This window comes from Zalophus californianus, chromosome 2 (genome assembly GCF_009762305.2).
Source record: "Zalophus californianus isolate mZalCal1 chromosome 2, mZalCal1.pri.v2, whole genome shotgun sequence".
Classification (NCBI taxonomy): domain Eukaryota; kingdom Metazoa; phylum Chordata; class Mammalia; order Carnivora; family Otariidae; genus Zalophus; species Zalophus californianus.
Genome location: NC_045596.1, coordinates 79,606,926 through 79,629,761, shown reverse-complemented (window position 1 = coordinate 79,629,761; position 22,836 = coordinate 79,606,926). Strand labels below are relative to the sequence as shown.

General features: G+C 35.9%; 1 long non-coding RNA gene across 3 annotated transcripts in view; it reads right to left on the bottom strand.

The window, feature by feature from the left end:
* Positions 1-22,836, bottom strand: part of LOC113924155 — a 311,104-nt gene that overhangs the window by 279,664 nt on the left and 8,604 nt on the right. Inside the window, exons 2-4 of one of the 3 annotated variants that reach the window (XR_003520552.2) lie at positions 12,883-12,975; positions 12,314-12,347; positions 11,461-11,504 (exon numbers count right to left, since the gene is read on the bottom strand). The exons of the other annotated variants lie outside the window; for them this stretch is intronic. This is a non-coding gene — a long non-coding RNA (uncharacterized LOC113924155). Of the gene's footprint in view, positions 1-11,460; positions 11,505-12,313; positions 12,348-12,882; positions 12,976-22,836 lie in introns of those variants that run through there. 3 annotated transcript variants of the gene reach the window in all.

Here is a 22,836-nt window from a genome sequence, read left to right as displayed (position 1 = left end):
GGAGGGTCAGCGGGAGAAGCAGACTCCCTGCTGAGCAGGGAGCCCGACGTGGGACTCGATCCCGGGACTCCAGGATCATAACCTGAGCCAAAGGCAGTCGCTTAACCAACTGAGCCACCCAGGCGCCCAAGATTTTAGAATTGCTATGGACCAGTGACTATAGCACACCTCATTCTTTCCCGCCTTGGGTGCCACTGACTCTTAGAGTTAATCTGCCTCTGTCTCACCTTTCCCCCTTTGTAAATTACATGCATGGGGTCAGATAGTTTAGTTGTTACTTCTTGGCTTTCCATATAAAGAGCCAGGTATTATAAAAATTGTATTGTAAGAGCCACATCAAGACTTGATGCAGATCATGAGATCTTATACTGTGAACACAATGCCATAACTGGATCAGAATTTTGAGTCTCTTGAAATGGGATAAATGTAAACAATTGTGGTCAGGAAGTAGACTGTGGAATATCATTTACAAAAATAGTTGCAATTAATCTTTTTTTTTTAAATTATGACCATACACTATTTGTGATATAACTTTATAGGTCATACATCAAGCAGTAGCATTTATTTCTTGTCTCTTGAATCTAGGCTGCACTTGTAATACATGTTGACCAACAGAGTGCAACAGAAATCATATTGTATGAATTCTAAGCCTTGCTTGCTTCTGCTCTCCTTGCGGAACTCTGAGACTGCTATGTGAACAAGATCAGCTAATATGCAGAATAAGGAGAGTCATATGGCCTAATTTATCTTATTTCCAACTACTGAGAGCTAATCTTCTGAGTAATGAGTGAGGCAATAAAACACCAGCCAGCAGACCTTAGATGTATAAGCAAGTCAAGTATCCTAGATTAGAACAACACAGCTTATCTGTGTACTCATGAGTAAGAATAAGTGACTCTTTTTTTTAATCCGCTAAATCTAGGGAATGTGGGCTGTACAACAACAGTTAACTAATATATTGGTTTAAGGGTATCTGCAATGAAAAAAATCACAGTAGTGGAGAATCTGAAAATTTGGAATAAAGAAAAAAGTTATGGAGAATCACACTACTACTGAAAATAGAAGCAAAAGACTTCAGAGAATAGTAATGAATAAGAGCTGGATTCATTAGTCAAATGGTGAGTGAGACCAAGCAAATATGATTCAGGATTCTATAGTTTCTCGGTTCTATTATTTCTATTATGAAAAATAATTTCAATATCTAAAGCAGGATAAGAGATTGTAATTTGTATACATTATAAACACTGGATGAATAAAGCTATAAAAGTAATTATGCAATGCTTTTGTTTTAGCCTACAAACTTCTCATATCTTTCTTATCCCAGCCTAATTGGCCTTGAATGGGTGACATTTAATATAAATGATGGCTGCACTTACAATATTTATTTTCCACAATATGTTTTTTCATCTCAAATTAATTCAAGATAAGAATTTTCTGATTAGATATAGATAAATTGGATCAACTAGTTTATTCAGTGTAAAATAGAAGCTTGAAACATCTTGAGTATAACATTGACACGTAAGTAGGTATAATCCTGGTGAGCAAATGAACTAATTTTATCAACTGAAGGAAAATATACTATGAGTGAAGGAAAAGTAAAGAAATGTTTAGCAGAAATTCAAATAAACCACACGTACATGAAGAAAAAATACAGTAGAATAGCCAAGAGATGTTTTCTATTTGGAATTGTATAATGTATAAATAGGTCTCTTGGCACCATCATGGTCAAGTTATCAATACTGAGTTAAAGGTTTTACAAACAGAAATGATAGCATTTCAAGGAATATCAACAAAATGGGGAAATGCTAGATTTGCATCATAAAGGACACACACCTTGTTGGGCTTTGAACAGGACAGAAGAAATGCATTTACAATGAAAAATTGAAAGACACTCTTTCAATATGGGCAAAGTGATGTGGAAAATTGGAATAATTATCTGGATAATTTATGCCAAAATGTTAATGAGGTAAAAGAATTCTTTACAATCTGATTCATCTAGGTCAGCTGTCTACATTTATTAAATTAACTGGACAATTATTCAAGTCTCCATTTTTCCAAGCTTGAAAAGACTTTGGTATCGATTCCTTGTTTGCAAGCTAAAACAGAAGAACCCTGGTGCATTACTGGCATTTTCATATTGGCTATAGATCATACTAATTTTTAAACTCACTATGCACTTACAGTTTAAAAATTATTACATTATTCTTAAATATTTATATTGTTGTTAAAATAAGTTTGTTTAAGAATAAATTTCTGATTTAGTCTCTATTAAAGCAATGTCCAAGGCACAAAGCAAAGTTAAATGGCTACAAACCACTGGATAGTTTCATAAGTCTTATAAAGGCTTGACGAAATTATATGAGCTGTAGCTTTGTGTGTTTCAAGTGACAATATGACTCTAGCATTTTGATTCAATTAAAGTAGTATCGGTTCAATGATTAATTTTATTTTTCTACACAATCCAAATACTGACTTTTTTCTTTTGACATTGTTAGTTAGGGGTAAATGGAACATAATAGCATGTGACCTCTCCAGATTGTATAAGAATGAAGCAGAAAACTAGAACAGTGTTCTAAAAGAATCAATATGTTTCAATGTCAAGCATTTGTATCACAACCAAGAGGTATATATTTTATTTTCAACATTTGTGCATTGAAACTGGAAGATGAAAGATATATCTTAAACACAAGCTCACAAAGATCCTTGAACTTGGAGAGTTCAGCCAGACTGCAAAAGTTCCTACTAAGTCTATTCAGACAATTAACAAAGTAACATAAATACTTTCAAAGATTTTAAGATTTGACAGATATTGCAAAACAAATACATTCTTGAAGATATCATCTCAAAAAATCTTTTATCTAAGGTATGGCCCACGTAACTTACTATTAGAAGATGCATAAACTGGAAAAATCTACCCAATACTTGTAATATAGAGCTGCATTTTGCAACCTTGGCAATACTGATAATTTGGGTCAGATAATTCATTGTTGTGGGAGCATGCTTTATGCATTATAAGATATTTAGTAGTTGGATGTCTCGTCTTTCCCCACTAAATGCTAGTTATTACCTTTTCCCCCAACTGCAACAATTAAAAATATCTGCAGATATTGATAAATGTCCCCTAGGGGGCAAAATCGCCCTTGGCTGAGAATCCCTGCCATCGAGGGTACACCTGGCATTCTCCATGCCTTTATACTAGCATACTCTACTAGCTCTTTCCCAGTCAAGTTAGAGCATAGTGCTCTCAGAGGCTGCATCTTTTCAGCTTTGCTCCAGATGGAGGATAGATTTAGAGACTGAAAGGGAAAATGTGGTTAGCAGTGACTTTGCTATGAAGAAACTAACTTGAACATCCTATAGGCAAAGCATAGCCGGTTAGCCCTTCAATTGTCTTAAGTCCTCAAGAGACTTCCCAAAGAAAAAAAATGCAATGAACCCTGGACTTGAGGGTTTACAGCCATTCTATGTGAAGGAACCCCTCCTGCTTGGGAGATCTCTGGCCAAACTGGGAATGTTCCATGTGCTAGGGCTGTGCAAACAGTGTCTTGCCACTCACATGTGGATTTTCTGCTCAAGATCAAAAGCCTGAGCTCTGGAATTCGTAAAAAGAAATCACCAGAGACCAGTGCTAAATTGGAATAGAATCATTAGGCATGCCTGATTTCCCTGAATTTCTGTCATTCCCTGCTAGGGCTGCTGCTTTTTCCAATAACACAAATCTTAAAAAAAAAAAAGCTGAACTGCTTAAGTGTTGCAGAAAAGCAGGTGTTTTTGCATTTTGTTTTTTTCCTGTTAGAATGCTGACTGAAAATGCCTGTTAGTATAAAAACTATCTTTGTTGTTTAAGTTGACCCTATCAAACAATATTAATATGGAGATTTTTTTCTTTCTGATTAATTAGATAAATAGAAAATGATTTTAAAGTGTCTGACAGGGCGCCTGGGTGGTTCAGTCAGTTAAGCGTCTGCCTTCGGGCCAGGTCATGACTCCAGGGTCCTGGGATCAAGCCCCACATGGGGCTCCCTGCTCAGCGGGGAGCCTGCTTCTCCCTCTCCCTTTGTCCCTCTCCTTGCTCGTTCTCTCTCTCTCTAATAAATAAAATCTTAAAAAAAGATAAATAAAGTGTCTGACATATGGAGGAAAAAAATACCTGAACAGGGTTTCTCAACCTCAGCACTGTTGACATTTTGGACTATATAACTGTTGTCGGGAGGCTGTCCTGTGACTTGTAAGATGTTCATCAGTACCCCTGGCCTCTACCCAGTAGATGTCAGTAGCACTGCCACCCTCACCCCCAAGACACAAACACTCTCAAATTGTGGCAAATGAAAATGACTCCAGACATTGCCAAATATCTCTAATTGGAGCAAAATTGCTCAAGTTGAAAACCACTGATCTAGAAAAGTTCTGCCCTGAAATGATAATGGTGTCATTTGGCATTTCAACAAGGCACTTAACAAATCCTTGTCATAAATAACCTTAGGCCACAAAGATTTTCTCCTATTTTTTTTCTAAATGCTTTATAATTTTACATTTGGAGCTATGATCCATTTTGAATTAATTTTAAAGAAGATATGAAGTTAGTGTCCATTTTTTGGCATTTAGACATTGAATTATTCCATTTGTTGGAAGACTATCCTTTCTCCACTTTATTACCTTTACATGGGTGTCAAAAATCAATTGGTTATATTTGTGTGAATCCATTACTAAACTCTCTTCTGTTCCATGGATCTGTCTCTCTACAATAACACACGGCCAATAACAGAACATACAGTAAGTTTAAAAATTAGGCAATAAGAATCCTTAAGTTATATTCTTTTTCAAAACTGTTTTGACTATTTTATTTCTTTTGCCTTTTCATTCAATTATAGAATTAGCTTGCATATAACTAAAAATAAGTTATATATATGTAACAAGACATACATATAGGGGCACCTGGGTGGCTCAGTCGTTAAGCGTCTGCCTTTGGCTCAGGTCATGATCCCAGGGTCCTGGGATCGAGCCCCACATCGGGCTCTGTGCTCGGTGGGAAGCCTGCTTCTCCCTCTCCCACCCCCCCTGCTTGTGTTCCTTCTCTCGCTGTGTCTCTCTCTGTCAAATAAATAAATAAAATCTTTAAAAAAAAGTTAAAAAAACAGGACATACATATAATTTATAATTGTGATTTATATATAGCATGCTATATATACTATATAAATACTGTATAAGTACATAGGTAGGTGTGTATATATATATTCATATGTATAAGTACATGTGGGTATGTGTGTGTACATATATGTGTGTATGTATATATATACTTGCAATAGCTCTAAAAAATAAATACCTAAATCTAACTCCAAGAAAACATGTATGGAATCTTTGTGAACAAAACTACAAAATGGTGATAAAGATTTAAGAAGACATAAATAAAAAGATATGCAATGTACATGGATTGGATAATTCAATATAGCAAAGATATCAATTATCCCCAAATTGAGCTATAACACTATTTCAATCAAATCCAAATCCAAGCAGGGTTGTTTGTCTTTTTTTCTTTTCTTTTCTTTTTCTTTTTGATATATACAAGCTAATTCTAAAACTGAATAAAAAGGCAAAATACAAAACAATAAAAAGAATAAAGCTGAAGGAATTACACTCCAATTCTAAGCCTTACAATAATAATATCACAATAACTCCAATACATATTCATTACCAGAATGTCCTATAAGGTATTAATATCCATAATATATAAACAACTAATACAACTGAACACCAAAATTCCAAATAAGCCGATTAAAAATGGGTAAAAAACTTGAATAGGCACTTTTCCAAAGATGACATACAAATAGATGGCCAATAGACAGATGAAAAGATCCTCAACATTACTAATCATCAGGGAAATGCAAATCAAAACCACAATGACATATCATCTTATACCTGTCAGAACAGTTAGAATTAAAAACACAAGAAATAACAAGTATGATGGGGATGTGAAGAAAAAGGAACCCTTGTGCACTCTTGGTGGGAATGCAAACTGGTACAGCCACTCTGGAAAACAGTATGAAGTTTCATCAAAAAATTAAAAGCAGAAATACCATATAATCCAGTAATTCCATTACTGGGTATTTACCTATAGAAAATGAAAACACTAATTCAAAAAGATGTACACACCCCTATGTTTATTGCAGCATTATTTATAACAGCCAATATATTGAAGCAACTCAAGTGCCCACTGATAGATGAATGGATAAATAAAATATGATATAAATGGGTCTATCTATATATCATCTATCTATCATCTATCTATATCTATCTATCTATCTATCTATCTATCTATCTATCTATCTATCTATCTATCTATCTATCTATCTACCTACCTATCCATCCAGTGGAATATTACTCAGCTATACGAAATAACGGAGACATAAGTTTTCAACTCCTTTGAGTAAATACCAAAGAGTGCAACTGCTGGATTATATGATGAGTGTGTTAAATTTTGTGAAAAACTTCTAAACTGTCTTTAAAAATGGCTGTACCATTTTGCATTCCCACCAGCATTGAATGAGTGTTCCTATTATTCCACATTTTTGCCAGTATTTGGGAAATCTCTGTATCTTCCACTCAATTTTGCTGTGAACATAAACCTGCTCTTAAAAAATAAAATAAAATAATGGAATTTTGCCATTTGTGACACTGATGGACCTAGAGGGTATTATGCTAAATGAAATAAGTAAAATAAGTCAGAGAAAGACAGTACCATCACATTTCACTTATATGTGGAATCTAAAAAATACAAACAAACAAAAACAGAAACAGATCTATAAATACAGAGAACAAACTAGTGGTTGCCAAAAGATAGCAGGGTGGGAGAATAGGCAAAATGGGTGAAGGAGAGTAAAAGGTGTGTTTCCAGTTATGTGGTGAATAAATCATGGGGATGAAAGATATGGCATGGGGAATATAGTCAATGGCATTCTAATAGTGTTGTATGGTGATCTATGGTAGCTACACTGTGGTGAGCATAGTATAACGTATAGAGTTGTTGACACCATGTAGTATACCTGAAACTAATGTAACATGATGTGTCAACTACACTTCAGTAGAAAGAAAGAAAGAAAGAAAGAAAGAAAGAAAGAAAGAAAGAAAGAAAGAAAGAAAGAAAGAAAAGTGTTTACTCTAAACACTGCTTTGTCTGATTACTATACATTTTGATGTCACTGTTTTTAATTTTCTTCATTTAAAAATAATTTTTAATTTACCCAAAGACTTCTATTTTTAATCCATAGATTTTTAAATCATTTAAAAATATCCAAGAGATTTTTTTTGCAGCATTTCTCTCCCTCTCTTTGAAACTATTTTCTGAGATACAACAATATCAAAATTAGGCAATTAATAATGCTACAATGTTCTCTAAGTGCTCAAGTGAAAGGAAGAGTCACATATCGCCCACTTCAAAAAAAGCTGGAAATGACTAAGCTTAATGAGAAAAGCATGTTAAAAGCCAAGATAGGCTGAAAGCTAGGTCTCTTGCACCAAATAGCCAACTTGTAAATGCAAAAGACAAGTTCTTGAAGGAAATTAAAAGTGCTACTCCAGTGAACACAAGAATGATAGGAATGATAAGTCTTATTGCTATTATTACCCACAGTAAAACTTCATTCAAAATTGGAGTCAATCCTCTCACAGACTGCTGGTGCTTTATCAAATAAATTTAGGTAATATTCTAATATTCTAAATCCTTTGTTGTCATTTCAACAATCTTCACAGCATCTTCACCAGGAGTAGTTTCCATCTTGAGAAACCATTTTCTTTGCTCGTTCATAAAGAGCAACTTCTCATCTGTTAAAGTTGTACTATGAGGTTGCAGCAATTCAGTCATATCTTCAGGCTCCATCTGATTCCAGTTCTCTTGCTATTTCCACCACATGTGCAATTACCTCCTCCACTGAAGTCTTGAACCCCTCTAAGTCATCCATGAAGGTTGGAATCAACTTCTTCCAAACTTCTGTTAATGCTGATATTTTGACCTCTTCCCATGAATCACTAATGTCCTTAATAGCATCTAGAATTATGAATACTTTCCAGAAGGTTTTCAATAGACTTTGTGCAGATCCATCAGAGGGAACACTATCTATGGCAGCTATAGTCTTATGAAATATATTTCTTAAATAATTAAGACTTGAAAGTCAAAATAACTCCTTGATCCATAAGTGCAGAATGAATGTTATTTTAGCAGGCATTAAAAACAAATTGAATCTCATCGATCTCATTGTACCTATCCATCAGATCTCTTGGGTGACCAGGTGCATTGTTGATGAGAAGTGATATTTTGAAATGAATATTCTTTTAAAAAAATTCTGAAAGGTAGTTCTCAATTGTGGGCTTAAAAATTTCAGTAAATCATGATGTAAACAGATATGCTGTCATGCAGGCATTGAGCACAGACAGAGTAGATTTAGCACAATTCTTAAGGGCCCTAGGATTTTTAAAATGGTAAATTAGTATTGGTTTCAACTTAAAGTCACCAGCTGTATTAGCCCCTAACAAGATAATCAGCCTATCCTTTAAAACTTTGAAGCAGGACATTGACTTTCCTCTATGGCTATGAAAGTCCATGTAGATGGCATTATTTCCATTAGAAGTCTGTTTCATCTACATTGAAAATCTGTTGGTTTAATGCAGCCATCTTCGTGAATGATCTTAGCTAGATCTTCTGGATAATTTGCTCCATCTTCTACATCGATCAGTATTTGCTGCCTCACCCTGCACTTTGATATTACAGAGATGGCCTCTTTCCCTAAACTTCATGAACCAACCTCTGCTAGCTACAAATTCTTCTGCAGCTTCCTCACCTATCTCAGACTTCACGGAATTGAAGAGAGTGAGGGCCTTGCCCTGAATTAGATTTTAGCTTATGTGAATGTTGGGGCTGGTTTGATCTAACCAGATCATTCAAACTTTCTGCATAATAGCAATGATGTTGTTTCACTTTCTTTTTATTCATGTGTTCACTGATGTAGCACTTCTAATTTCCTTCAAGAACTTGTCTTTTGCATTTACAACTTTGGCTAGCTATTTAGTGCAAGACCTAACTTTTGGCCTATCTTAGCTTTTGATATACCTTCCTCATTAAGCTTAATCATTTCTGACTTTTGATTTAAAGTGGGAGATTCGTGACTCTTCCTTTCACTTGAACACTTAGAGGCCACTTTAGGGTTATTAATTGGCCCAAATTCAATATTACTGTGTCTCAGGGCATAGGGAAGACTTGAGGAGAGGGAGAGAGATGGTAACATGGTTGGTTGGTGAAGGCACAACACACATTTATGGATTAAGTTTGCTGTCTTATATGGGCACTGTTCATGGGGTTCCAAAACAATTATAACAGTAACATCAAAGGTAATTGATCATAGATCACCATAATAAATATAATAATAATGAAAACATCTGAAATATTGCAAGAATTACCAAAATGTGACACAGAGACATGAAGTGAGGACACGCTATTGGAAAATGATGCCAATAGACTTACTTGACACAGGGTTGCCATAAACCTTCAATTTGTAAATATTGTAGTATCTGTGAAGTGCAATAAAGTGAAACACAATAAAACAAAGCACAATAACATGAGGTATGCCTCATGGTACATTATATGGGTTTTGACAGATAGGTGATAACATGTGTTCTCCATTACAGTATCATACAGAATAGTTTCACTGCCCTAAAAATCCCCTCTGTTCTATGTATTCATTTTTTCCTCTCTCCCCTCAAATATCTGACAACTTCTGATTTTTATGATCTCCATAGTTTTACCTTCTCCAGATTGTTATACATATAGTTGTAATCATATAGTAGGTAGCCTTTTTTTTAAGATTTATTTATTTGACAGAGAGAGACAGAGCACAAATACAGGGTAGTGGGGCAAAGGGAGAGGGAGAGAGTCTCAAGCAGATGCCATACAGAGCACAGGGCCCAACAAGGGGCTCCATCTCATAACCCTGAAATGATGACCTAAGCCAAAACCAACTGCACTACCCAAGCCCCCCAGTAGCCCTTAAATATTGGTTTCTTCCAGTTATTAATACACATTCAAGTTTCCTCCATGTCTTTGTGTGGCTTGATAAGTCATTTATTTTTATTGCTGAATAATACTCTTTTGTATGGATGCACCACAGTTTATTCACCCATCAAAGGATCTCTTGGTTACTTCTAAGTTTTAGCAATTGTCAATAAAGCTGCTATTCACGTTCATTTGTAGATTTTTGTGTGGACATAAGTTTTCAACTCATTTGTGTAAACTCCAAGAAGTATGACTGTTGGATCACAAGATAAGAGTATGTTTAGTTCTGTAAGAGCAGCCAAACTCTCTTCCAAAGTGGCTGTATGATTTTGCTTTTCTACCATCAATGAATCAGAGTTCTGCTGCTCTACAACCTTGACATTATTTGGTGTTATCAATGTTTTGGATTTTCCTCATTTGAATAAGTGTGTAGTGGTTATCTTTTTGCTGCTTTAATTTGCAATTCCCTAATGACATATAATGTTGAACATCTTTTCATATGCTTATTTGCCATCTGTCTATCTTTTTGGTGAGATGTCTGTTCAGGTCTTTTATCCACATTTTAATTGTTTGTTTTCTTATTATTGAATTTTAAGAGTTCTTTGTGTATTCTGGCTACCAATTCTTTATAAAATATGTATTTTGTGAACATTTTCTTCCACTCTATGGCTTATTTCATTCTTAACAGTGTGTTTTGCAGAAAAGAAGTTTATAATTTTAATGAAGTCTAAAAGTCTTCATCTAATAATTTCAACATACATGTCATCTCAGTGTTGGTAACTGTCTTTCCCCATTCAAGGAGAAATTTTCTCGGTTCTTCACATACTGAGTAATTTTGGATTATGGTCTACACATTTTGATGTTATAAGACTCTAAGTCTTGTTTATCATCTGTAGAGAATGTTGATATTTTTGTTTTGCAAACAACCAATAAAAAAGGGAAATAAAAGAAGGGGCTTTGAGTTGCTATTCTAATATTGGTTTAGTTTTCAAACTATCATAGTGCTATTCTAATCTGTTCCACACATTCAACACCAAGTCTGAAATTTGAGTGATGTTTTATCTTGTACTCAGTGTTCAAATACTATGTGTGCTGCTTAGATGCAGATCCATTCATATTCAGCTCAGAGGTGAATTTATAAATAATTTCAGGTCAGTCTCCTGAGCTCAACCCTTAGCACCACTGCCCAGGCATATTCCAGTTTTCTGGGTCTCCCTTTTTCTTGTCCTTGAGACAAAAGTTGAGTCTCAATTTATGCCAATCTGCTGCACACTTCCTGCAACATTACCCACATTTGAGACTAAGTAGTGGAGAATGGAAAGGAGGAAAAAGTAAATCAGCATTTTCCTCATACTTTAAGGAGCCCAGCTCCAGGGACAGTGAGGAAGACCCCCTTTCCAGAGATGTATGTTCTTGCTCACCATTGTAGTTCATGTTGTTACTGCTTCCTGGGACTACTTGGGTCCTAGAACACAAAGAACAGTGAGAAGGAAAAGAAGGAGAAAAAAACAAACCAAAACAAAACTGGTGACTTTCTTTACTCTCTGAGCATTAGGACATCTGTTTGTTGCTCTTCAAGCTAGACTAGTGGATTTTTCCTAGCTCTCTCTATGTACTATCTCTTCCAGATTTCAGGCTGTATCAAATTGAGGCTGGGGATACCAGCAGAACAATAATGGTAGATTCACTGATGGTTATATAACACTTTGATCAGTGCTCCTGTTCCTCAAGCCTCATATCATTATTTGCTTTTTAAAGTCTTCAAATAGCGGTCCCTTGCATTCTTTCCAAGTTCAACAGCTGCATTCAGTGGATTACAACGGGCGGACTGTGTTCACTCCATCCTAAAAGTAGAATCTTTAGTCTTATTTTAAAGTACATATTACTGCATCTTAGTGGGTATTTTGTCACATCACAGATTTTTACAATAGTTGAATGAACTTTCCACCTCCTTTATCTTTAACATATTGTATCGTAGAGAAGAGGAATAGAGAAGAACATAGTGTATTTTAGTAAAGGACAGATGATTTTATAAATTTCTGCACATCTTTGTAAACTAAAGTTTAGATATTTAGCAGGCTCCCTCTACATATATGGAGGTGAGTTTGAATGTGATTGGCAACTTCTGCCAAAATCATAGCCATTTTGGCTAGTTTTCTGAGAAAACATGATTTTGTACGTGTATTATATGCTCAAGTGCTGGGATAGGCATTTTCACATATTATCACTCACTCAATTTAATATAATACTGCAATGAATTTTGAATGTACTTACTATTTTCATTTATACAAACAAGGAAAACAAGGATCTGAAAATTAAGAAATTTGTCTTGGGTTAACAGTTTGAAAATGACAGCTTCGGCTTTGTTTTAGATTTTCTGACTCGGACTCCAAAAGCATGTGATGTAGCAAATATTATTTGATTATTTAAAAATCCTATTCAAATAAGGAGGAAAATTATGAAAATACAATTGAGAAAAGACTAAAAAGAAAATAAACAGTGAACTGGATTTTAACATAAAAAAGGACCAAAATAACAGGTAATAACTACCTTTGTCATACTTTACTGTCTGTCAAGAGTCATTTAGTATTTTCTAAGTATTTCTCTAGAAGGAGTTAAGGTTATACAACACTGGAGTTTTAACATATTACTCACAAATTTACAAATAATAATTATAGAAATAACCACTCAGAAGTTAACTTCAAAAATATATTGAAAAAATATACTTTAAAATTGTTAAAATTATAAACATTCATTATTTAGCATAGGTAAAGAGACAGACCCTGGACTCATAGACAGATAGATATACAGAGAGATAAACTGTTTAGATAACCCAAACCTACCCCATTCAAATATATTTATTCAGTACATAAATTGAGGTGATATAACCGAGGAAAAATAATCTTTTTCCTATCTTAGGGTCTTTCACTGAGGTCCTGCAAATTAGAATAACAAAAGACAGATTAATAAGAGAAAAACAGAAGTTTATTAAAACATCCATCACAAATATACATGGGAGCAGTTAATAATGAGTAATTCAAAGCAGTGGTTAGAGCTTGGGTTTATATAACATTTTAACAAAAGAATAAGACAAAGGAAATGGACTTTGAACTTGTAGGGGCAGCAAATTGTGGGAAGGCAAATATATGGAAAATTAAGTAGACAGTGCCTAGTTTTAGCAAGATTTGTTACAGATTTCTCTGGTGACTTCTTTTGGCTGATAAGGGTCTATAGGCTTCTCTAGTGACTAACTTCTGTCCCTCTTGGTGGAGAGGGCAGGGAAGACACTGTAATAAAATTGGGCCATGTTTTTAGAAAATTAGGGGGAACAGAGGTGCCTTGCTGGCTCAGTCAAGATTGTGCATTCAAGCCCCATGTGTGGCATACAGCTTACTTAAAATTACGGGGTGCCTGGGTGGCTCAGTCGTTAAGCATCTGCCTTCGGCTCAGGTCATGTTCCCAGGGTTCTGTGATGGAGCCCCGCAACGGGCTCCCTGCTCTGTGGGAAGCCTGCTTCTCCCTCTCCCACTCCCCTCTGCTTGTGTTCCCTCTCTCGCTGTGTCTCTCTCTCTCTGTCAAATAAATACAATCTTAAAAAAAAAAATAAAAAAAAAGAAAATTAGGGGGAACATAGAAAGCTTTTCTTGTATCTCCTCCTTCTTGGTTGCCTTTAGCTCAAAATAATCCTTATGCCAAAGTACCATATTTTAGGGTGACATCTTCTGCTAAAATTAATGAGTTTAGGAGTACATTTTTCCTTTAGACCAGGGTACTGTTAAGAAAAATTCCTTCTTTTGGGGCGCCTGGGTGACTCAGTCGGTTAAGCGTCTGCCTTCGGCTCAGGTCATGATCCCAGGATCCTTTGATCGAGCCCCGCATCAGGCTCCCTGCTCCGTGGGAAGCCTGTTTCTCCCTTTCCCACTCCCCCTGCTTGTGCTCCCTCTCTAGCTGTGTCTCTCTCTGTCAGATAAATAAATAAAATCTTAAATAAATAAATAAATAAATAAATAAATAAATAAATAAAATCTTAAAAAAAAAGAAAAATTCCTTCTTTGCTTCCTTGTGAGACATTAACCTTTGAAAGTTTATTTTATTACCATCTATGCACTTGTATTCACAGTTCTGAATTATTTTTATGTATTTGCAAAAATACTCTATCTTAAAATGGTCCTTTCAGCAACTTATCCAAGAACCCTTATAGATTAGTGGCTATAACTGAACATTTCAAATGACTTTCTGTGCTACTTGCTAGATTCTGTATACTCAGTTATGTCTATTTGCTGGAATTCAATGAAATGAGTGTGTAGAGGTAACACGCCCAGTGTTTTGTAGATAAAGAGGAGTTGTCCCTCCTCTGAAGGCAACTGCAATCTGATAATTTACATATCACATAAGAAGACTGTGACTGAGAATAATCAGTGCCCTAGGAGAGGAATAAAGACAGCTTATGAGCTGTTCAGATGAGGCTCTGATTTCAAGATTAATGAGAATGTTAGACTCAGGATTTCATTAATTTATTTTCTTATCAAATAATTATTGAATACCTGCTATGCATTTAGGCATTGAAGTAGTGGACGAGAAAGAAATGTCCTTGTTCATGGAGTTTACATTCTACTAGGCAAGAGAAGACAATAAACATTAAAACCATGGCACAGTGATTTCAGGTTGTGATGAACGCTGTAGAAAACTAAGACTAGAATATCATGGCGAGAGGCATGGGTGGGAACAGTGTTTTTATGAGAGGAAGAGATCTTTATATTAAATAACTCTAAATAAAAAGTGTCTTTGGGGTGCCTGGCTGGCTCAATGAGAAGAACATGTGACTCTTGATCTCATGGTTGTGAGTTCAAGCCGCATAGACATTACTTAAATAAACTTAAAAAAATTTTTTTAAGTGTCTTTGAAGGTCATATTTGAATCATAAGAAGGAAGCCACTTAGATTGGAAGAAGGGAGAGAAAGGAGTTAGTATTAAAAGCCAAATGTGGAAGATGCTTAACTTTCTCAAAGAAAGAGGGCTATCATTGATGAGGGAAAGGATAGTAGGAAATGGAATAAAAAAAAAATGGACCTGGGATCACTGAGGGCATAGGAACCATGGTGAGGTGCTTGGACTTCATTCTGTGTGCTGTTGCCCTTGGATGCTTTCATAAAATTTATGTGTCCACAGAGATACCTATGGGCACATGTATCTCAGTCACTATCATCCTAGCCCTGCCCACTTCTTTTTTTCAGGCATTTGGTATACCTGTCTACGTTATTACTTTTCCTCTCATTATCTCTCCTTAGAGGAGGTCAAATATAGCAAAGTAATTTAGAACTCAGGCTTTGGATTCAGATATACCTGGGTTCAAACTTTGACCCTGTTGGCATTAAGATAATTTGGGCTTTGGCCAAGGACCTTAACTCTTCAGACTTCTCATCTGTAATATGAGAAAAGTACATTTAACTTGTCCAGTTTTTACCAGAAACAAGAGTAACAATATTTACAGAGTCCATAAAAATAATATGTACACAGGGCGCCTGGGTGGCTCAGATGGTTGGGCGTCTGCCTTCGGCTCAGGTCCTGATCCCGGGGTCCTGGGATCGAGTCCCGCATTGGGCTCCCTGCTGCTTGGGAGCCTGCTTCTCCCTCTGCCTCTCTCTCTCTCTCTCTCTCTCTGTCTCTCATGAATAAATAAATAAAAATTAAAAAGAATATGTACACAAAAAATGGTACCTACTATTATTGTAAAATATCCTTCCCTTCATTACATATCCAAGATTGTTCTCTATGATGTAGTTTCCAATTGAAATTAATCTCCTCTCTAATGGGCTTCCAATTTTTATCTTCATTTAAAATGACTACATTAAATCACAGAATATGATATTGTGTGAATAGTTACTTGTCCCACTGCAACTTAAGCCTCTTAATGGTGACCACATATCACATCATCATTAAAATCTGCATAACACCTGCACCAAACATGAAACAGGTACATTTAGCAAAGAAAGAAAGAAATGAAAGAATGAATGAATAAATGAACAAATAATTTATATTTATATTTTTGATGAACAAGGGATCAATGCAGATATATAGTTATTATTTCTTTTTATTCTACCTACTTAAACTTGTATAGAAAGTAATGGATGGAGATATAGACTGTGTTTATTACCAAAATTGCCACTCATTTAGCTGCTTTATTATTTTTTTAAAGATTTATTTATTTATTTGTTTGTTTATTTATTTATTTGAGAGAGAGAGAGAGAATGCAAGCAGGGGGAGGGACAGGAGAGGGAGAGAGAGAGAATCTCAAGCAGATTCCCCACTGAGCCTACGTGGGGCTTGATCTCACAACTTCAAGATCATGACCTGAGCAGAAACCCAGAGTTGGACGCTCAACTGACTGAGGCACTCAGGTGCCCCCTCATATAGAAGTTTTATTCTTAACAAATACATTCACTACAAAATCCCTTTAAGCAGTGAGCTCATCATGACATACATACTTTTGTTATGATCACAAAATTCTTTTATATCACCCTTGGTATGATCAGAAATACTCTCCTGTAATGCTGATACAATGAGGAGTGTTGAGGCAAGTCTCAGTGATATAATGATCTATTTACAAAAAGATACTCTTGTCTAGAAATGCTTGTATGTATGGAAGCCTTTGGAAATATTAGATTGCAAATGTCAACCTACCTCTGAGGAGATAAAATAAATAATGAACTGTTTAGGTACTTAAGAAAGAAGCTGGCTTGGTGAATCTTTCTGAGATAATGGATAAAAGTTATGTGATTACTTTATTTGTTTTTATTTAAGCTACTTTAAATGTCAAAAATCTCTTTGAGGGCATTATTTCAAAAGGCTGCAGAAGCAATCCTGTCTTTAAAAATGGAGATCCCTTTCATGAAGAGAAGATTCAATAATAAGTCTTTATACAACTAAGTGCCCAGAGTAGTAGTTTAAGTTCTAGAAAACCTGGTAATTTTATTAAACTTAAGCTTATAAAATCAAAAGGTACGCTTCATGTAATCTATACTTCAAAGAAACATAAACTTACAATTGATAATTGTATGGCTTTATATCACATATAGGAAATTTTTACAAGACACAGGACAGAATATAGCCTAGATGCAGAAATACAAATGATCAAAGAGGTGGTGAGTTTACAACTTCTTAGTTCAGAGGAATGGGTTCTAGTTAACGTCAATCTTAACTGCAAAAACAAGACTGTATGCCTAAAATGAACTAATTATTGACTGTATCTTCACTCATATTTAGTCTTTTCTTACTTTTTCAAAGCTTAAATATCAGCATTTCAACAACTGATTTCTGAAGGCTATATTTACTTCTACACAGAATGCAGAAGCCCTCTGTCTTTCTGGAATCTCCATCTGTGTTTTGTCAATTCATTCTTTCTGCAGAAATTAGCATGTTTATTATTACTTTGTGTTGATAGGGGGAGACATTTTTAACTGGCTTTCTGCTTGGAAATCTTGCTTAAAACAGAGTGAACTAAGTTGCCTCATCATGGCATTTATCGATGTGTAGGAATGTCAAATATGACCCGAGGAGTAAGAGCACTTTTCCTCAAACCATATCCAATATCTCTTGAGTTACAAAAGCAATTTGACTCGGTGTAGGGCAAAACTAGGTGGAACTTAGATTGACTGTGGGTGAATAAACCAGTCTGAGGGGGTCTGAAATCTGAGATTAAATGATTATTGTAGAGAAAGAGACTAAACTGTAGATGCTGAGAAAAAAGCCAAGCACCAAAAAGCTATGTTTCAGTCAAGCAGTGAGTACAGGCCCTGGATTAGTCCAAGGCAGCAATAGGTGGGTGGAGGATCCAGAGGTTAAGACCTGGAAGAAGAGTAGACTGCTGGCCTTTAGGAAATATGTCAGAGAGAAATATGCCCCCAGCCAAAGGGCTGGGTTCATTAATTCACTACTTGTATACTACTGAATACCTGCTATGTGCCAGGCCCTATGCTACTGACTAAAAATAAGAGTTGTGAACAGGTAGACATATTTGCCTTCACAGAGCCAACAGTTAAGTGAAGGACATAAATATTAATTATACATACATAATTATATAAATATTATTGGTATAAGAACATTTTGAATAAATGCCATTCTGTGCTATAAGACCATATGGCAAAAAGTATATAACCTATTTAATAGAATTATAGAAAGTTTCCCTGAAGAGATGATATTTAAGCAGCTCTGATCATTAGGAAAGAGGCTGTCAAGAATAAGGCAAAGGCAATTCCATAGGGACTAAGACACTAAGTCATTGCTAATGCACAGATTCAAAAATGGGATAGGCAGAAGCTAAGTGTTTAAAAATTGAAGCAGAGGGCGCCTGGGTGGCTCAGTTGGTTAAACGACTGCCTTCGGCTCAGGTCATGATCCTGGAGTCCCGGGATCGAGTCCCACATCGGGCTCCCTGCTCCGCGGGGAGTCTGCCTCTCCCTCTGACCCTCTTCCCTCTCATGTGCTATCTCTCTCTCTCATTCTCTCTCTCAAATAAATAAAATCTTTAAAAAAAATAAAAAAATAAGAAAAATAAAAATTGAAGCAGAAAGGAAAAGTTAGTACAGTTGGAAGTATAATTTGATGGGAAACCAGAGAATAGTTAGTACAATGTAGATTCTTTTGTCCTTGCACTCCTGCCTTTCTACAATCACCCTACAGCTCCATCTCTAACCGGTTTAAGCTGAGGATTGATCTTAGACAGTGGAGGAAAGACTGCATTAAATGGCTTCAGTTATAGGAAGAGGAATACAAGCATTTTTGGATCTCCTGGGATCTAAGGAAAATGGAAAAAAAATTTAGAAGACATTATCTCTCTATAACCCACGGTATAAGGATAGAGAAATACTGAAGGTATCCTACTATTTCAATCAATTTTTAAAAAATCAATAAATGTTTATTGAGTAGCCATTACATGTCTGACACTGCTATTCTTGGAAATGCAAAAGTGAACATGATTAATTTTTATACCGAGATGCTCATAGTTTAGTATGGGAGACATTACAGTAGACTCTGATAAATGATATTACAAGGTTGAGTTCTAAAACATCACACAAAAGGGCAGATAATCTAGACCTAAAGAGTTGAGAAGAATTTCCTGGAACAAGTAATGTTTAAACTGAAATGATTAGGGGTGCCTGGGTGGCTCAGTTGGTTAAGTGTCTGCCTTCAGCTCAGGTCATGATCTCAGGGTCCTGGGATAGAGCCCTGGATTGAGCTCCCTGCTCAGGAGGGAGTCTGCTTCTCCCTCTCCTTCTGCCCCTCCCACTTGTGTTTGCACTCGTGCTCTCTCTCTCTCAAATAAAAATAAAATCTTTAAACTGAGATGATTAATGAATAAAATAAAACAGATGATTGGAAACATAGGATTATCCCGGAAAACATGTGGAGTGAAAAGGAAACAGCGCTGAGGAGCATATGCATAAGGAAGGAAGAATAGTTCTTTAATGAAATGGGTATAGGAAGGAAAGCCCCAAAGGGAGCTTATGAAGGATTATCCATACACAATCACAGAATGCAAGGAGAGAGAACATTTCAAGAAGAAAGGAACCTTAGACCATGTGAAAAAGTGGCAAGTCAAAGAATCCTTTAATGATAAATGTCCTTTGGTTTTAGCAACAGAGAGCTTGTTGGTGATCTTAGCTAAAGAGGGTGAAGCCAAGAGCCAAGCTGCAGTTTACTGAGGATTGTTTGGGAGGGAAGAATATAATGATAAAAAGTATGGGCAGGGGCGCCTGGGTGGCTCAGTCATTAAGTGTCTGCCTTCAGCTCAGGTCATATCCCAGGGTCCTGGGATCGAACCCCACCATCGGGCTCCCTGCTCGGCAGGAAGCCTGCTTCTCCCTCTCCCACTCCCCCTGCTTGTGTTCCCTCTCTCACCGTGTCTCGCTCTGTCAAATAAATAAATAAAACATTTAAAAAAAGTATGGACAAATGAACAATGTTTCTTAGGTTCCTATGGGTTGCAGAACATTTGGGGAAGGGTCCTTTGGGTTTCACTCTACTCTGGTCATAGTTGATGTGTTCTGTGTCTAAACTGACTTAAGTTTTAATAATGCAGATGCCAACCTCAAGCACTGTTGACTTGCAAGGTGGTGATATTTGGTTTCCCGTGTCCAGCCTCCTTCAGTGTATCACGGAGCCATTCTCCGCTGAGATTCTGCCATTTGCAAGATGTTATGGGACTCATAAAAACCCTATTGCTTTTATAGTTTTGGAAGGGAGTTTCTCCCAACCTTTCCTCATTTAGTAAACTTTGCTTTCTACATTCTTTCCCTTTTGAGAAATTCCATGGAATTCTATAATTTTTACAAACAAAACCTAGGAGAGCACTTAAATCCTTGTGCCTAGAAATACCTCCTTTGGAACTGACCACTCTGCAGCCTCCACATATAACATTGACCATCTTCTTGAAATCAGAAAGGGAAAGTGTTTATCACAATCTAAGCAAAATCCAAGTTAATGTTTCAATAAATCATCCTGCCACATCAGACATCTTTTGTGCAAATTTCATCCCTTCTCCATAGTTTACACTGTTGGTCTTTTGTTTTTCTGTGGAATTTAGAGACAATTTGTTATTTTCGTTAAACTACCTTAAAGATATATTAAAGAATATTTGAACATTCATTATATTTTCAAAGTCCAATCCCTTTAAGGTTTACATTTCTTTAGTAACTTATGTGTTATTGTGTAAAATATCTTAATTTTTTTCTCTTAAAAATAGATGTCCATAGTTTTCAGGCACTAAACTAACAAGCTTAAAGAATTAATGCATGGACTCAGCACAGTTTTATCTTCACCTAAATTAGTTAACTATGTAGACATTTTGAATAAAAAGAACATAGACACTTGATATTTTTAACTATAACGGAAGGAGCAGCTGCCACCACCATAGGAAATTCATTTAAATGCAATCTCTGAGGGAGTTAGATACACTCATTATCATATGGAAGATTTGTCTTGTGTGTACAGAAGTCTTTAAAGATCAGTCATCTTTCATGAATGTTCTTATCCTTTAGTTTATTTGCTTATGATACCCTTCCCACCAATTCCTATGCTTGTGGAAGATAGTAGTATTTCTGAGGCGGATAATTTCCTTTCTCTTTTTGGGTTCCAGAATATGACTAGAGGTTGTATAAATTCACTGGGATTTCTGTTTACCTGTAATAGCCTCTTCAATTTGTTCTGGTTTATAGTAAGATAATAGTAATGCAAATCCATTCTATGTAAGTTATTTGCTACAAAAAGTTCTGAAAAAACACACCTCAGTAATTTGAAAAATAATTAATTTACAGCTACTAGAAGGTGGTCACATACTACTCATAAGTAAGTTTAGTTTGGCCTCTAGATAGATAGATAGACACACACATATATATACTTACATATATGTAACTTGAATCATTTGTCAGTATTAACACCCAGAAGATTTCCCATGAATAAAATCTAAAACTGTAAACTATAACTGAAAAATGAGATTTGGCATAGCATTTTGGTAAACGTGGAGTTGGGTATGACAAGAGTGAGCTGCAGCACAGTAGCTCCATTCAGACAGAGCATTTCCGCCATCTGGTTCAGAAAGTGATTGGCCTGGCTATTGTGAGCATTTGGATTTGCAACACTGATCTACGTAGGTGATTTCTGATAAAAAGATTTTTATTTCCAAGCCAGTTTTAACAGCAGACCAATGCCTTTAAAAAAAAAAAAAAAAGATTTTATTTGTTTATTTGGGAGACAGCATGAGCAGAGGGAGGGGCAGAGGGAGAAGCAGACTCCCTGCTGGGCAGGGAGCCAAATGCAGGGCTCTATCCCAGGACCCTGGGATCATGATCTGAGCTGAAGGGAGACACTTAAATGACTGAGCCACCCGGCTGCCCCAACCAATGCCTTTTTTAAAAAATGTAAAGAACAACAACAAATTGTCACTTGGTCTGAAGTGGGGTTTGAGTGTGGGTAAGCCCACCTTTTCATCTCTTCATAATAATCGTCCCTAAGCCTCTGAGATATCCTCCATGATATCTTGGCATGTCAAAGAGTATAATGTGAAAACCTCCCTATTGGTAGATATGCAGATAAAAATAAAACACTAATCAAAAAGATATATGCATCCCTATGTTTGTTGCAGCATTATTTATGACAGCCAAGATATAGACATGGCCCAAATGTCCACTGATAGATGAATGGATAAAGATGTGGTACACACACACACACACACACACACACACACACACTGAAATACTCCTCAGCCATAAAAAAGAATGAGATCTTGCCATTTATGACAACATAGGTGAACCTAGAGGGTATTATGTTAAATAAGATAAGTCAGACAGGTAAAGACAAATACCATATAATTCACTTACATACAGAATCTAAAAAACAAAACAAATGAACAATAACAACAACAACAACAACAAACTAAACAGACTCACAGATACAATTTGGTGATTGCCAGAGGAGAGGGGGTTGGGGGAATGGCAAAATAGGTGAAGGGGCTTAAAAGGTAGGAACTTCCACTTAAAAATAAATAAGTCCCAGGGATGTAAGGTACAGCATAGGGAATACCATCAATAATATTGTAATAACATTATATGGTAACAGATGGTAAGAATACTTATTGTGAGCGTTGTAAGGAAAATCTTTATGCTGAGTTATATGCAGAATAGTATTCTTATAGCACAACTATACTGACTTTCTTTATGACACAGTAGTAGGTCAGAGCTATTTTTGCTCTTTCTTATTTTATCTGATTTTATAGTTCAACACTTGTAATTTGAGCTTTGTGT